Source organism: Xenopus laevis, chromosome 3L, assembly GCF_017654675.1.
Source record: "Xenopus laevis strain J_2021 chromosome 3L, Xenopus_laevis_v10.1, whole genome shotgun sequence".
In the NCBI taxonomy this organism is placed as follows: Eukaryota; Metazoa; Chordata; class Amphibia; order Anura; family Pipidae; genus Xenopus; species Xenopus laevis.
Genome location: NC_054375.1, coordinates 103,581,383 through 103,599,022, shown reverse-complemented (window position 1 = coordinate 103,599,022; position 17,640 = coordinate 103,581,383). Strand labels below are relative to the sequence as shown.

Sequence of the window (17,640 nt, the reverse complement as noted above, 5' to 3'; positions counted from 1 at the left end):
AAACTCCTTTCCCTCCCTGATTTACAGTATAGCTGCTGGATGAATTGGAAATTCTTTAGTGCAAATAAAAAAGAGAGAAGAAGGGCAGGCACCATTCAGACAGCTTTTTAATATCAGGATTTATCATAGACTCTTCCCCCCTAGGCAAATCCGAGTCACCTTCACCTGCATGTGTCTGGCTGGGGGAAGCATCAGGTAACAAAGCAATAGAGTCAGACAAGCTGCTGCAACACTGCAGATCCTTATGATCCAAAGGGGCCCACAATCTAAACACACGCTTTGCAGGTGGCCAGAATTAAAGGGCACATCATTAAACTACATTTATTCTGCTCCCCGCCTAGAACAAAGTATTGCAGGCTCTGTGAGCACATGTACACCTTGCAGTTTATTTCCCATACGTGCAACCCATGCCTTACTATACACACGCATTAGAATTTGTCACAGGGTGCGGGAGACACTTTGCGACACTCGTGCGACTCTGCGACTGTTACTGCACGTGACCCCGGCGCTTACCTGCTGTGAGAGGGGGGGTGCTCTCTGGAGCTCACAGTTCCTCCACTCCGATCTTCTAACTCAGTCCATTGATAAACTGAGAGCAACCAAAGCAAAACCCACGTCCCATTCCGTAAGGATGAAAAATGCAAAAAAAAACCAAAAAGGCAAAAGACAAGATAATACGTTTTAAATCCCTCGAAAGCCAAGAGGTGCGATAAGGCGAGAGGTAAAGCACTAGCAGGTTCCCTGGCAACTCCACGCTGTGGGAAAGGGGGAGACTTCTCTCCATACAACTCCGTCCCACGAGCGCTTCACTTCTTGTTTTATTTGGGAAGTGCACTGTCAACCGTGAGGGAAGCCCCTAGGAACCGTCCTCTCTGCTGCCACCTGCTGGCTGACTGCGAGAAGCGCCACGCTCCGGGACTACAGAAAACAACGGGCTGCAGGATATTCAATCTCGGCCACTTCACATCACGGCAGCAAGGGCTTCATACACAGCTCACTCAGCTCCCCACACTCTGAATAGGAAAACAGTTTTAAAGGGTTGTTCACCTTCCAAGCACTTTTTTTTTATGTTCAATTGATTTCAGATTGTTGTTCCCCAGAAATAAAGACTATTTTTCAATGACTTTCCATTTTTATTTTAAAGATTCATATTCCTGCTCAGTAATTCAGGTGCAGAATCTAAACTGTTACAATTTTGCAACATTTAGTTAATACATTTCTCAGCAACATCTCTGGAGTAGTTGGGCTCTTGCTGACGAGCGGTTGAAGCTGCGCTCCCCTGCGTTCCGTTTTTCTGCGTTCAGCCACAGGGGAGCGCAGGAATAGATGCATTAAGCTTTTTTCAATGGGGCTGTACTCACACAGGTGCAATGTAGGTGCTTAACGCAGGTTAAGACGCAACATGCTGCATTTTTCCTGCATTCGCCGCCTACACGCGCCTGTGTGAGTACAGCCACATTGAAAAAAGCTAAATGCGTCTATTCCTGCACAAAGTTTACCGGGTCACAGACAGGCTTGAAGTGGGCCGTCGAACAATTAACCTGGAGCACCAAATTGAACACCGGCAAGCCAAATTGGACGCTGACCTCTACGATCCCCCACCGGGTCCTTGCAAAAAAATTTAGCCAAAAAAGGTTGGGGACCCCTGTTTTAGAAGGTGAAAAAATTAAACTTTGCATTTAAATATTAAAAAAAACAGTCACACATAAAAAATAGAAAGTAATTGGAAAAAGTCTTTATTTCTGGTGAACTATCTGAAACCAACTCAACTGAAAAATTTGTTGAAAGGTAAATGACCCCTTTAACTCACATGTCAAACCATATTTTTAGAGAATGCAAAGCTTAAAGGAGAAGGAAAGGTTAAATAACTTGGGGGAAATGTTAGGCACCCTAGGGTTGCCACCTCACCCTTTAAAACCACACATATGTAATCCACAGCCTGCATGGCTAATTACAGGGCAGATTTCCAGATTTCCCCTAGGTCCGCTGACGTTTGTTGCCCCCGTCCTCTCCCTTGTATTCGTGCAAATTTTCATCATCGGGACTGGAGCATTGGGATTTGGCGCACGTCCCATTCCATAAGGATGAAAAATGCAAAAAAAAACCAAAAAGGCAAAAGACAAGATAATACGTTTTAAATCCCTCGAAAGCCAAGAGGTGCGATAAGGCGAGAGGTAAAGCACTAGCAGGTTCCCTGGCAACTCCATCGCTTCCACTTGTGCACTGATACAAACACAGTTTTTGCAAGGTCACTGATCCTAAACACACCTCATTAGGCCTCAGTAGCCTTTGGGAGCGGTCACCTGTTGACCATTGCAAAGCTTAAAGGAGAAGGAAAGGTTAAATAACTTGGGGGAAATGTTAGGCACCCTAGGGTTGCCACCTCACCCTTTAAAACCACACATATGTAATCCACAGCCTGCATGGCTAATTACAGGGCAGATTTCCAGATTTCCCATAGGTCCGCTGACGTTTGTTGCCCCCGTCCTCTCCCTTGTATTCGTGCAAATTTTCATCATCGGGACTGGAGCATTGGGATTTGGCGCACAGGAAGTTTAAAAACTATTGTTTCTCCTGCACATCCCCAGTGTTTGTGTACCAATGTAGGTGTGGTTGGGCAGCATGCCACCCCCTAAAATCCTGCCACCCTAGGCCCGGCCTTGGTGGCCTCTCCACAAATCCAGGCTTGGCTAATTAGCAATTCATTTAGATGCATGCTGCAGACTGAACCAATTAGCATCTAAATGATTTGCTAATTAGCCAAGCAGGCTGTGGATTCAATGGGTTACATTTATCAAAAAGTGAAGTTAGAGATCACTACAGTCCGCTAGAGTGCCACCTCTCTCCATTAATTTCTATGGGATTTTTAAAGGCATAGTTATCAAAGGGTGACCTTTCACTTTCACCCTTTGATAAATACGCCTTTAAAAATCCCATAAGAATGAATGGAGAGGGGCGGGATTTCACTCTAGCGCACTATAGTGATAAATATACCCCCATATGTGTTTGGTTTAAAATTTCTGTCGACTACCGATAATATCTCTGCATGTATTGCCGATCTGACGATATCAGTGGGAGACTGTCACCAGCTTTTGTCGGACATAACTTTGTTACGATTGCTGTCAGGGGCAGAACATTGTCTGATCTGTTCTTTTACTACTTTATTTAAACTGAAGGTTAGTGGCAGATCGGGAGATGGGGACGCCCATTCGTCCGATATTGCAGGTAACCTGCACGTCTATGGCCACCTTTAGTCAAATACATCAGGCAATTTCTTCAGTAAGCACAGACCATTTTTTTTACAGCCTGCCCTATTATATTTAAGTATTTCATGTACCCATGGGTGCTGCATCTTGCGGTTACTGTAGGCAAACTTGCCATAAGTTTTTTCGCCCTAAACTCACTGGATTCAGCAGAAATAATTAGTCCTGAAAATCCTACTGCACATCAAAGCACCTATAGATTGTCATGCATATAAAATAATGTAAACAATAATTTTTTTTTAATTCTAGGGTACTAAGGTCTTAAAGAATCATGAACTTTTTATTACACATTATCAGTGAATAAACCAAACAACAGTGGCTACCCAGCCTACTAATTAATATTAAAACAATTAATAAGGCCGCAGAGAATTATGAAATGCCTAATAAAATGAATTTAGAGAACACTTCTTACTCAATCAACAGGAGAAAATAAAAAGGAAACAGGTGTACAGGAGTCACTTTATAAGGGAAAAAAAACCAGATGAGTCTGTGACAGAAGAGGTCTTTCATAGGATTTAGCAATTATCTCATGGAAGCACAGAGGCATAGAAACATAAGCAAGGGCTATATAAAGGTACTAACACACAGAACAAAGACTGATAGCCCAAAACATGTTTGTATAATAAAAGCAGAGAATATATGGAAGATTTTGGCAACAAAATAATAATAGTACTACAGGTTTGAAATCTGTTATCTAGAATGCTTTGGACCTGGAGTTTTCTGGATAAGTTGCTGCATAATTTGGATTTCCATACCGTAAGAATAATAAAATTATTAAAACAGTAAATAAACCCTATAGGATTGTTTTGCCACCGATATGGGTTCATGTGGCTTAGTTACTGCCAAGTACAAGGTACTGTGTTTTTATTACAGAGAAAAAGGAAATCATTTAAATAAAAAAACAATTATTTGCTTAAATAGACTCAATGGGAGATGCTCCAGTTTCACTGGAGCAAGTGCTAGAGTTAGGACCCATATATAGAGGTTCCCATGGGATTTGTGCAGCCTGTGTTTTTCATATTACACAGAATCTAGTGCAAGGTGCAACAACACAGAGATGTGGGTGCAAAACGGCATTATACTTAACACCATGCAGAGATATGCATTAAATGCAGGACCCTGCTGTGTATTGCCTCTGTTAGCATCCCTAGGATGATAGTCTGCATGATGCACAAGCTTGGGAATATCAAAGAGTATGCCATGTATAGCCTTCAGCCCACCCCTCATTAATACATTGCTGTCAAACACAGGTGACTTGGCAGCACTATGACCTGCACCTATTGCGCTAAATGTTGGGCAGTGAACAAATTTCAAAAACAAATGGTAGTTTGTACCCAGTCCCAAATTTCATAAATGATACCATCAGGAATGTTTCCATAACCTGGAGTACAATTCCTTAAATAACCCAACAGGATTGTATGGATTAATGCGAAGTCTGGTAACACCAACCACAACCTACTGATTTATTAATATAAGGAATATGAAAAACATTGGATTGTTTGTTTGAACAGGACCTAATGGGAAATGGTATTGCTGTAATTTGTGACTTTTTGGATAATGCGTTTCTTAATAACAGACCCCCTACCTGTATATGGACAAGCAAGCCATGTTTTGATTAGAGAGCATTTTTTTGCACACAGTGTTATAATGGATAAATATACAGATAAGGGTGAGTGCATAGTGTTATAGTTTATATTTCATACATTTACTGCTCTCGCAGGGAAGAGCCCTCTACATTTGCTGAAGGTTTAAACGTGCATTGTAACCAGAAGGGGTGACCTCCTGATCTTTGTGCAAGCCTGTGAGTACAGATTTCCCCAGACATTTGTCTGCACTGACCTCTAACATATTTGTTAAAAGTTACCATATTACCTCACAAACATCTCCTCTCCAGAGAAAACAAACCCAGCTCTGACAGGCTTTCCTCATCAATTATATGGCCGCATGCTCTCTTCCACTTATTCATTTAGGTACACGTTCCAGCGATTTTCCACATCACTAATAGCCTTCTTTTGAACTTGAACCCTAAGCGGGCTGCTTACTCCCAAGGGGGTAGGAGGTAAATCATGGCAACTAATCGCCATTTAACTCTGATCACTCAGCTGGAAAGAGAATAATGAAGCTAGTATTCTGGTTGGTCGCAATGGGATATTACACAAAAATAAAATTAATATCATGTTTGTTTATTGCCCCGATCTAGAAAGGCTGTAATTAATTTACAAAAATAGGTACAAAACTGCTCTACTACAATAACCCACAGAAACCATTCAGCTATTGCCTTTGTTCATGCAACTGAGATTATAGTAATGAAAGCATGTGGGTTACTGCAGTTCTGGACTGGGATTCAAAATAGGCCCTGGCATTTCAAGTAGACAGTGGCCCAGACAACCCCCCACCAGCCCGACTCCATGACACCTTACAGAAGCTTGAGAAAGGGCCCTTAAAGTATGAAACATGTCGTGTGGACACAAAATAAAAGCCTATTAGCAGTTATTCTGCCTGCTGTATTATTTCCAACCTCTTTGATACATTTGCATGATTTGTGGATGCCAGGACGGAGTATCCAGGGAACATCATACGAACAGCCTTCTAATTCAAAACAAACAGCTGACGGTGTGAACCTACTTTGGACCTTACAGAAGCCCATTTGCCAGTCTGGGCCTGGGTAACTATATTGGGCAATTTTGTACATATGCTGGGTGGTAAATCAGCCATAGTACATGGGATCCATTATCCATAAACCCGTTATCTAGATAGCTCTGAATTACAAGAAGGCCATTTCCCATAGACTCCATTTTAAGCAAATAATTCACATTTTTAAAATAAAACAGCACCTTGTACTTGATCCTAACTTAGATATACTTTTTTCTTATAGGAGGCAAAAAAAATCCTATAGGGTTTCATTAAGGTTTATTTAATTTTGTAGTAGACTTGGAGATCCAGGAATGGAGATCCAAATTATGGAAAGATCCCTTATCTGGAAAACCCCAGGTCCCAAGCAATCTGGATAACAGGTCCCATACCTGTACTTTCATGCCAGCTTTCAAGGTCATTCATAAATAAGTTAAAGAAATAAAGACATGTTCCTCTATATAAGAATAGTGTCTGCATCTTAAAAAGGGTACAGTGGAATTTCCTGATTAATGTTATTTCCACTCTGAGATGGGAGCCCCCCCCCCCCCCCCCCGTTTTCCTGCATGGATAGATCCCCTTCTCTAATCCAAACTCTGACCCTGTAAACTCCAAAACACATTTTTTGGCAACTGCATTTTTTTTACTTTTTTTTTTTTTTTACTCGCACTGCTATGGAAACCTTTAACTGTTTATCTACCAGAATTACATTAAATGCAATTGTGTCAGCTACCTGCCAACACCATAGAACTTACTGGATCTTTGTTATGATATGTTTTTGCTGACAGTTGGCAAAATGAAAGAACATTGACAGGGAAAGAGTTAAATAAACCCCTGTTACATTTGCTAGTCATTTAAGGTTTATTGGATGCCATGTTCAATTAAAATGATGTTTTGAATACCTTGCACATCCTGTGTCATAAATTACAGTATTAAAGAAATGGCATGTTTCTCATTGGTATCACTTTACAGTAACATATTTCATGCTATGTAGGACTCTCTCTTATTTTTAGAGCTAATTGACTTGGGGTTGATCAAAGAGCAGCGGTTATTATCCATTTAAATCCATTTAAAATTGTCTTCATTTTAAACTCTTTGTTAAAGTCATACTGACACTTTTAGTTTTTCTTCTCCCTGCCTGTGCTGTACTATTATTTAAACATCTGTGCCATATGTGCGGCTTCTTCTGGCTGCAATAAGCCACAAAGTGGCATATCTATAAAGCCTTGTAAACTATGCCACTCATTCTGGTGCCAGCAGCCTTCTGCTCATGCTGGAAGAATGTCCCCTGTGCTTCCATGAGCACTACTGGGCATGTTATTAAAGTGATAGCTATCACCTCCTATGTTACTGGCTAATAAATCATGTGACTGATAAAGCACTAGGTTGTATAAACCTACAGTATAGATGTGCCATTTCAGATTGCAGTTCAGCAAAAGCTTAATCGGTATTGGTATACACTACTACTAACCAAATGACGTAATACTCTATGCCAGTGATCCCCAACCAGTAGCTCGCGAGCAACATGTTGCTCCCCAACCCCTTGGATGTTGCTCCCAGTGGCTTCAAAGCAGGTGCTTATATTTGAATTCCTGGTTTGGGGCAAGTTATGTGTAACGACCACGTTGTCAGGAACCTTGTTTGGTGACTGTACCTTGCAGATGCAGGGGAGGTAAGAGAGGGTTGGACAAAACCAGGTGTACTACCAAACAGAGTCTCCTGTAGCTGCCAGTCGACATAGGGGCTACCAATAGCCAATCACAGCCCTTATTTGGCACCTCCCAGGAACATTTTCCATGCTTGTGTTGCTCCCCAACTCTTTATACAATTGAATGTGGCTCACGGGTGAAAAAGGTTGGGGACCCCTGCTCTATGCTTTCCTTCTACATTAGCAGGAAAATAGCAGTAATGCTTATTTCCCCTGCAAGGATGAATGTTTTTTGTTGTCCATACTTAATAGATAGAGAACACTACCATGGTGTAAACTGCTATATTGCAGTGCTGGGTGCTCACTGTATGTCCCTTCTGCCAGGAACATCCAGTAAAGTACAATAAAAGACCACAAAGCAGCAGCCCAGTGCTAAAGTGGTGGTTCACATTCAGGTTAACTTTTAGTATGTTAAAGAGTGGCCTATTCTCAATTGGTCTTCATTATTTTTTTTGTAGTTTTTGAATTGTGACTCATTCCAGCTTTCAAATGGGGGTCACTGAACCCAGCAGCCAAAAATACTTTTGCTTTTTGAGGATACAATTTTATTGTTATTGTTGAATTTTATCACATATCTCTCTATCTAGGCCTTCCTTCATTCCTACTCCTATCTCCTATCATAACCACTGCCTGGGTGCTAGGTTAAATTGGACCCTAGCAACCAGATAGCTCCTCAGATTCCAAACGTGAGAGCTTCTGAACAAAAAGCTAAATAATTGGAAAACCACAAATAATAAAAAATGAAAACCAATTGCACTTTGTCTCAAAATATCACCCTCAACATCATACTACAAGTTAACTCAAAGGTGAACAACCCCTATAAGTGCAGCAAATACATTGATTTGTACTATTGATATTATCTGAAGCTGTTGTTTCTAAGGCTATATATTCCCTCATTGCCCATTGTAAACTAACCACAAACCATGTTAACTCCTTGTAAGTGAATTTCAATACTGGAGTAGAGTTTTGGGAGGTCATAATGAATTGTGTTGCCAACCAGACTGAGATTAATGGAGACTTGGACAAGACAGAAACTGCAAGCTGAGTCAGTAACACCATCAAACATGTTATGGAAAACAATGCTAAAAGGTAATAACTAATGGCACATACAAAGAAACTAGCCTTTACAGCATAAATGAGCCCTTCATTTGCATTAATAAAGGCACAGCCACGTTGCACATGTCTCGGCTAAACACAGCTGCTGTTTAAGTGAAACCATTATGTGCCATTGAAACTAATGACATAACAACTTTTGTTTCATAAAAACATAGTGCTGTGTCCGAGAGGCATGAAACAAATGAATGTGTGGGCTGATTTGATGTCTCCTTTACAGGAAATTATTCATGGAAGTGTCTCAGCTTATTTCTTGGGGGTAAAAATCATCTAGAAAGAATTCCTAACCCTCTCATTATAAAATTTTGACTGACAAATGTATCAAATGAACTAGCTGCGATTATATGGATATATGTGGAAGAAAATAAATTAATGTGTAAAGCCAAAGCTCCTACACTTAGCAAGTGAAACAATAATGAGTACATATTGCAACAAGGTTTACGAGTATATTTTATTACTATTCTCATCAACCCAGTTTTTTTAAAGGAAGTGGTAGTATTTGTCGAGTGCTGGTCTCCCAATACATTTATTTTTGCAACTTTTGCTCGCAAACATGGGTCATGGGTCCCAAACAACAACATTTTTTTTTTTTTATAAATTGTTTTTATTGAAGATTTTCGTAGGCATGTCATACAGCAATGGATCACAAGGGTCCAAGTATCAATCAACAGAGTTAAGGAAGTATGCATGCCATATAGGATATGATACATTCAAAGAAAGAGAAAATAAACAGAAACGTAAAACAAAGCTAGCATAACATTATCATTTCACGGTTTTGTATTATGTATATAGAAATATTCCGAGATTGGATACAGATTCCCAAATCTAAAGAGACAGGTTAGGTCTATTTACCTTAAATAGGACGACAGGAGTCTATTCGTGCGGTGAGTCACAACAACATTTTTAAAGCCAGCAAGCTAAGACAAATTAGCATGAGAATAATAACCTTGTAGCAGACAGTAATTCAATGCACATAGCTATGCAGTTCAGAGTTCTTGCCTGATTCAGCCTTTTGCTAATGACGGTACTTGCTGTTTATTTTAATCTGTTCTCTTTACTGCTGTACCACCACCCTGACCCCATTTATCTTTTCACTCTGCCAGACCTTAAGACTTTCCCTCTTTCAGCCTAGAAATTCCTCCTGACTGTCTAGCCAACATAAGAAAAGTTAATTCATTTCCTACAAATAGTCTATACTAATTAATCAATGAATCCAACTCACTAATTACTGCTAAAGGGCACCTAAAGTCAGATAAAGTATTAACCAATCTGGGTTGTACTCTCACCCCTGTGCCAGAGGCACTGCACTTGCTGAATGTGCTGTGGGTGTTCCAGGTTGCTGTAGCATAGCTATACATGAATAATGTGCAAAATATCATGTTGAACAGAAACTCTAACTACACCTAGAAAATTCACATTCAGCATGGTTGATTATTCTACTTCATGCGTATTATATTACTAGTATATTGAGTAGTATATAGCGAGCTGCCCAGATTTTTCTTTTAAATATGAACAAATCATGCAAGGGGTGCAGAATAATTCCTAAAAAAAGGCATTTTGAAGGGTCTCCATAATTTGAATAAATCCCTGCTACATACATAGGTTCGAACCTAATCTATTTCTGATGAAAGAAATAGATAGATATATCTATAACTCAGGGATGCACTGAATCCTGGATTTGGTTTGAAATTTGGCCAGATCCAAGTAATTTTTAGCAGGACCTGACCAAACTAAATACGAAACCTATATAATGAAAAAATTGCCATGCATACGTCAATTCATCCACTTTGCTTGTGTATTGGCTTATTCCACTTGCATATTGGCAATTTTTGCCCCACATGAGAGTTTGGATATGGTTGGGATCCGGCCGAATCTGTACCCAAGGATTCGGCTGAACAACAGAAAGGTTTGGTACTCCCATCCTACAAATTGTCTTATCCTGGGCTTGTAAGAGAGAACAAAGTGAAATGTCTAGAGTATCCAAAGAAGTAACCTTTGAGAAAAAGGTCAGACATGGCAGAACCCTGTATATCAGAGAACTGTAAAAAACAAAAAAAAAAACAAAACAAAAAAAAACTTTGGATCGTTTATAAACACTTCACAAATTTACACCATAGCAGCAACCCGTGAAATGTTTGTTTTTATTGTTTTACCTACATATTTTCTAATCATTGATTGGTTGCTATGTCCCATTGTCTCCAAATTCAATAGGGTACTACCCATCCAACATTACAAACAAACTGATATATATATATATATATATATATATATATATATATATATATATATATATATATATATATATATATATATATATATATATATATATTTGTACATTTTATCCGTCCATCCAGTATCTATAAATAAACTATTTTTCTTTTTTTTGCAAATGTTATATGTAAAACTTTCATGTAACTAATTGACTAATGTATCTATTTGTATAAGGACTATGTTTATGAAGCAAATACAATTTAAGAGCATGTTACATTTTCGTGCAAGGTAACAGTATGTTATATTTAAATGCATACAAACCCCTCTTTTTTGAGTTTCTAGTTTGAGTTTGAGTTTCTAGTCATTTAAATATTTCTGTCCACATCCATGTAACTTTTATACTAGAGGAAAAACTATAGCTAGAAGAATCTAAATATTTGCACTTATTGGAATGCTAGGACTATTTCCCGTACTAGGTGAAGCCAAGCACTAATATGTGGTGCTCGCTATTAAGTAAAATACCCGGGGAATTAATGTTAGTAGGAGTGAAATGAATGAGCCAACACTGCTCACCAAGAAACAGAATCTCTGAGAAGGGAAGCATATTATTTTAGTAATATGTCATGTCATCGCTCTTTGTGGAGCAGAGCTTGGAGGATTATCAGGAAAAAAGTTAATGCAAAAGAACCTCAAATAACAACACATGACAACATGTTTTCAAAAGAGTTTTCAAAATGGATGTTACATACATTAGTTGCAAAGTAAAGATTTAAGTATAGGCATGGGGATATAATATCTGCAATACTTGGGATCTGGGGTTTTCCACTTAATATTTCCTTCCTCCATATCTTAAGGCTACTAAAATCATTTAAAATTTAAAATAAATGTAGGCACAACATGAATTCATGCAACTTATAGAAAAAGGAAATAATTTCCGAATGAGAAACTGTGTCTTTAAGTCATTCATTTATTAAGGGTAAACACCAAGAAAAACTGTAATACAAGACTAAAAGCAGCAGTAAAAGCAGTCAAGGTCCCATAGAAGTCAATGGGAGTTCTCTAGTGCAACTCTATCTAATGCGTCTGCAAAAAAATGGTTTTCTTTTTATTCACGGTGAGATCCCAGCAAATGTTTCGGGGCCAAGCCCCTTCATCAAGTGCTTGGCCCCGAAACGTTTGCTGGGATCTCACCGTGAATAAAAAGAAAACCATTTTTTTGCAGATGCATTAAATAGAGTTTGCCTTTGTTCTTACTTTTGATCGCTTATCATGAAAGCTCTTTTTTGCAGTAGAGCTAACACTGAGCACCTCTTATCATTGGAAGTTTTATATACATTAGGGGGCCCATTCACTAAGTTCGAGTGAAGGAATAGAAGAAAAAAAATTTCGAATTTCGAAGTGTTTTTTTGGCTACTTCGACCATCGAATGGGCTCCTTCGACCTTCGACTACGACTTCGAATCGAACGATTCGAACTAAAAATCTATTCGACCATTCGATAGTCGTAGTACTGTCTCTTTAAGTAAAAACTTTGACCCCCTAGTTCGACAACCTAAAAGCTACCGAAGTCCATGTTAGCCTATGGGGAAGGTCCCCATAGGCTTTCCAAGTTTTTTCTGATCGAAGGATAATCCTTCGATCGATGGATTAAAATCTTTCGAAAACGATTATTCCTTTGATTGTTCGACCGAACGAATTGCGCAAAATCCTTCGAAGGATTTTCGAAGGATTTTAATTCGCAAGTCGAATATCGAGGGTTAATTAACCCTCGATATTCGACCATTAATACATCTTCCCCTAGATCTTTTAATACCTTTCATGGCATTCATGCTTTTAAAGCACAAAAAACATAGCATTTACGTCCTTTTTGACAGTTTACAGACCTCAACGACTTCCTTGCAAAATTTGTGAACAAAAGGCTTGCACAGTGTATGTAATAAAATTTTGCAATCCCAATTAGTGATGGGCAAATTTATTTGCCAGGTGCAAATTCGTGGTGTATTCCCGCGATTTGCCAGTGTCCGTTTTTTTGGAAAACTAGACGCCGGCGCCGATTCGCTAATTTTTCGCTGTTTCGTGGGAAATTCGCAAATTATTCCGTGAAGCAAAACGCCACAGATTCACCCATCACTAATCGCAATCAGTTTTTGAGACAAATTATTTAACAAAACTCCAAAGCAGTTGCTATAATGAGCAATATAATATTTGCCAGTGTGTTTGGTCCATTGTGAGCAGTGCTAAACATTCGCACGGTTGCAATTTTAAATTACATTTCCCCCATCAAGTTTAATCTTGGTTTCAAAAAGCTCTAATACCACTAAAATTCGACCCTTAATAAATGGTTAAAAAAAGTTATTAATTGCAATGTACTTACAGCAGAATATAAATGGACAGTAATGCCTAATACTGTAAATAAGGGTAAATAGTGCCAAATCAGTTTGGTAGAGTCAGAATTGTCACGGTTTATCCTAATTTCCCCTTGAAATATATATGTAAATAATATACTATAATCATTTACAGAACATGTGTGTTAATTTTGTATTTTATTAAAGTGCTTATTTGGAGGAACCTTAAAGGGGGAAAGTTCACTTTTAGTATTTTATTGATTGGCTAAATCTGAGGAACTTTTCAATTGGTCTTTATTATTTATTTGTTATAGTTTTTAAATTGTTTGCCTTCATCTTCTGACTCTTTCTAGCTTTCAAATGGGGGTCACTGACCCCATCTAAATGTTATTATTATTGTTATTGCTACTTTTTAAAGCTCTTCTAGCTATTTATTTTCCAGTCTCTTATTGAAATTAATGCATGATTGGTAGCATAATTTTGACCCTAGCAACTAGATTGCTGAAATCACAAACCGGAGCTGCTGAATAAAACGGTAAATAACTCACAAGTAATTAGGGATGCACCGAATCCACTATTTTGGATTCGGCCGAACCCCCGAATCCTTCACGAAGGATTCGGCTGAATACTGAACCGAATCTGAATCCTAATTGGTTCGGTCTGCAGAAGGATTTGGCCGAATCCGAATCCTGCTGAAAAAGGACGAATTCTGGCCAAATCCCGAACCGAATCCTGGATTCGGTGCATCCCTACAAGTAATTAAAAATTAAAACCAATTACAAATTGTATATACATTATACTTAACGATAATTCAAAGGGGAACTCTTTAAATGCTGTTTGCTTAGAATTGGCATTATGGGAAGATGCCCTGAATGACAGATATCATAATACAAGTTATTGCTTAATATTTTTATGTAACAAAAACAAAGTATTTTATCATTGTCAGAGGCAATGCTTTACAAATGCCTAAAAACAAACAACACATTCAGGCTTCCGCACTTGAGGACAAGGGCTTCAGGTTTCAGTAGTAAAAAACATTTTTGGCCAGATTCAATTCCATGAGAAATACTTATCTCATGGTTTAATCTCATAAATAAACTCAATAGATTTCTATGGGGAGATTTGGAATTGAATTAGGGGATTAGTTTATTTTAACAAATTGAATCCGGCCCTTTCTGACACTATAAATAATTACAAAATAATAGGGTAAAATGAATGCAATATTGGGCTGAGCCATTGTCAAACACACAAGTCAAACAATGCCCTTTTTTTCACTCCTAACCTGTTTGAATAATGTGGATACTGAGAGCAGCTGAGTGATACAGGGACTTTGTTTATGGAACTGTCACATGCTCTTTTCACTTGAGTACACTAAATTAAAGCAGAAGTTCCCTTAACACCAGCCCACCCCTTCTTTTTTAGAGCCTTTGTGTGGTAGACCACATTGTGGTTTCATCTGTGGAGAAATCATTTCCTAGGTAATGTGCTATATTCCTGTGGAAAGTTAATCTGCCGAGTTAACCATGCAGCGTTTTCATTTTTGTTCCTGAGAAAATATCCTAAAACAATATACTGTGCTCAGTACTAAATAAAGTCGCCCTTTTATTCTGAAAGGTATATTTATATGCCAGGGGTACAGCAAAAATGCTGCTTCTGGTAACTTTAAAAGCCGAATTTCCGGTTTTCAAACTGGAAATTCGACTCTTCTAGCAAAGAGAGCACAATCTCTGCACTAACATCCTGGACCCCTCCACCAACATCATAGACCCCCCTCGACCTCTTCAAATGGGGGGAGGTGGGGGGATTGGCAGTAGCAATCTGCCTCAGTCGGCAGAGGAGCCTTATGGCTAATTTGGTGCTTTGGACAGTATTGCTTATTGGTCTTTTGGCTACAATCAAGTGTAGTATCTGTCTTTAGGGAGGTTGCTGATAATGTAGATAACACCTGATGCTCTGGCTAAAAGGCCCTGCAGTTATGGAGCCTGAGACTTTGTGCCCCAGGCTTTGCACACTTGGGGTGTCTAAAAAACACTGTGATGCAGGGACACTGCGGGTGGGTGGCACTATGTACCTTCTGTCAAGGGCATAGAGCATTTTTAAAACCAGCTTATAGGTTGAGGCTATACACAGCCACTTCATGTATCATCTTTAATCTTTTTATTTATTTTAATCCATGTCTGTCATAAAGACTTGTATCTTTTTTTTAAATTGGGGTGTCCTAAATCAAGGTGGGAAATGTATCAGGCTCCTTCTCCCCCTAAAAACCTAGCCCTACTGAATTTTGGGTCTATCTTGGAGTTGTACAGTATTTGATTTTTGCCCCCCCCCACTGGTAGCTTTATGGCTGGGGATATAGGGAACCCATAGGGGCAGATTCACTAAGCACCAAATTTGTAACTAGCGTCCGTTTCGCTCACATCGCAACACTTCGCCAGGCATAGATTTACCAGGACAACGCTAATTCACTAAAATCCGAAGTTGCGTCCAGGGTACCGAATTCTGGCGAAGTAGCACTAGCATTACTGCAGCAAGTGAAGCAAAGTTCCGATAGCGTTGGCTAATTTGCATACGTCGGGAAGTTATAATCGAATGGACGTATATGTTACAGCCAATACATTACACTACACAACACAAGCCCGGGAAACCTTAATAAAATAAAATATTAAAATATTAAATAAAATAATATAATATTGCCCTACACATGAGCCCAGTGTATAGTTTATGTGCCATATGTAAGGAAATGTCGGGGGGAAGCCGGGTACCCCAGAAAAAATGTACGATCTTTTGCAGCCTATCACCCTGAAAAATGAAAAGTCGCCAGCGGTTTTTGGGACTTAGTAAAATTTTCAACTATTTTTTGAGGATGTCCTATCTACTCTATTGTACTTCGCCTGGTCTGAGGTGCCGAAGCCAAGTCTGGCGCAAGAGGTAACGTTCAGTAAAATCTGCATCTTAGTGAATTTGCGTAGTTACGTCCATTTGCCAGAGCGCAACTTCCCAGGCGTAAGGGAGAGAATTACCGCTAGAGTCTATCTCCTTCACTAGCAAAGTTACGCCTGCACCAGTTGAAGTTCTAAATGACGTCACGCTGGCGAATTTCCGCTAATGTAAGTCACTTCGTTCTTTAGTAAATCTGCCCCATAGCCTTGCAGTGAAGGAGCTCTTTGCCACTGCAGACCTTTTGGCTGAGGGGTCAGGGATAAAGGGACCCCTCCTAACTTTCAGACAAAAGTGGGCCTGAAGGCTCTTTTTAAGCATTTTATATAACATATACTGAAACACTTTTGTATCAAAAATAAAACATTAAGTACAAATTAAAATATGCAGTGATATTCCAAAAAATGTTGACCAAAAATACCATCAAAAACTCAATAAATAACCCCCTAAATGTGTGTTGTGTTGAGATGTCCAACATTTGTTCACAGGTTGCACATATTTTGATAGCATTCATTCATGATTTGGCAAGTAAATAAACTGGAGTTGCCCTCTCTATACCCTTGACAAAACTGGCTGCCAGCCAACACAATTCTAGTGAAGCAGCACAATTCTAGTATAGAAACCTGCAGAACTAGTGGATTTGCATAGACAGAGATAAAATACATATTAGGTGTAAATAAGGCATACATATGTTTCCTGCATTTTTTGGTTTATATGGAACATTAACATACGATTCATATTTTTAGTAGCACAACTATTTAGATTTGATTAAAAAAACAAAAGAAAATGGAAACTGTATAAAACTGTGATTCATTACATAATTCAAGATTCATCAGTGTAATGGCCTTCTAAATGAAAACTATAACTGAACTATACCTGAACAATGAAGGTCTCTATAAAAATTATATTGCATAAAACTGCTCATACAGGTTTGGGACCTGGGGTTTTCCAGATAATGGATTTTTCCGTAATGTGGATCTTCAAAACACCTAAGTTTTAGTGAGCGCATAAACTTAAAAAAGTCAACAGTAAGATTAAAAGGTGGATTAACATGTATCGGAACAAAGTTAAGGCCCTTATTTAATCCAGACATTTCAATGGGAGACAGTGGGCCAGACACAGAGAACAATTAAAATCCGTTTAAATGAACACAAATCAGTAATAAGGAATTATCAACCAGGGATAGAGGACATAACCAATAAGAAAAATCAGGAAACAACTTTGGCCAAAAATTTTTTTGAAAATAAACACAGGATCTCACAAATTCGTTGGCAAATTTTGGAAAAAATATATGAGAAACAGGGACTAGACTTTCATCAAAAACTTTTACAACGAGAGAGTTATTGGATATGGACTCTACAAACACAGACCCCCAGAGGGTTAAATGAGGAATTCAGTTTATCATGCTTTTTATAGTATTATTGTTTTGTTAT

At 38.7% G+C, this 17,640-nt stretch overlaps 1 protein-coding gene across 2 annotated transcripts in view; it reads right to left on the bottom strand.

Annotated features, from left to right (window-relative positions):
* Positions 1-985, bottom strand: part of thsd4.L (thrombospondin type 1 domain containing 4 L homeolog) — a 353,548-nt gene extending 352,563 nt beyond the window's left edge. The window contains exon 1 of one of the 2 annotated variants that reach the window (XM_041586755.1): positions 514-985. The gene's annotated coding sequence lies outside the window, so the exon portion shown is untranslated. The remainder of the gene's footprint in view (positions 1-513) is intronic. The other variant, XM_041586754.1, reaches the window with a different exon arrangement.
* Positions 986-17,640: the final 16,655 nt, after the last annotated feature.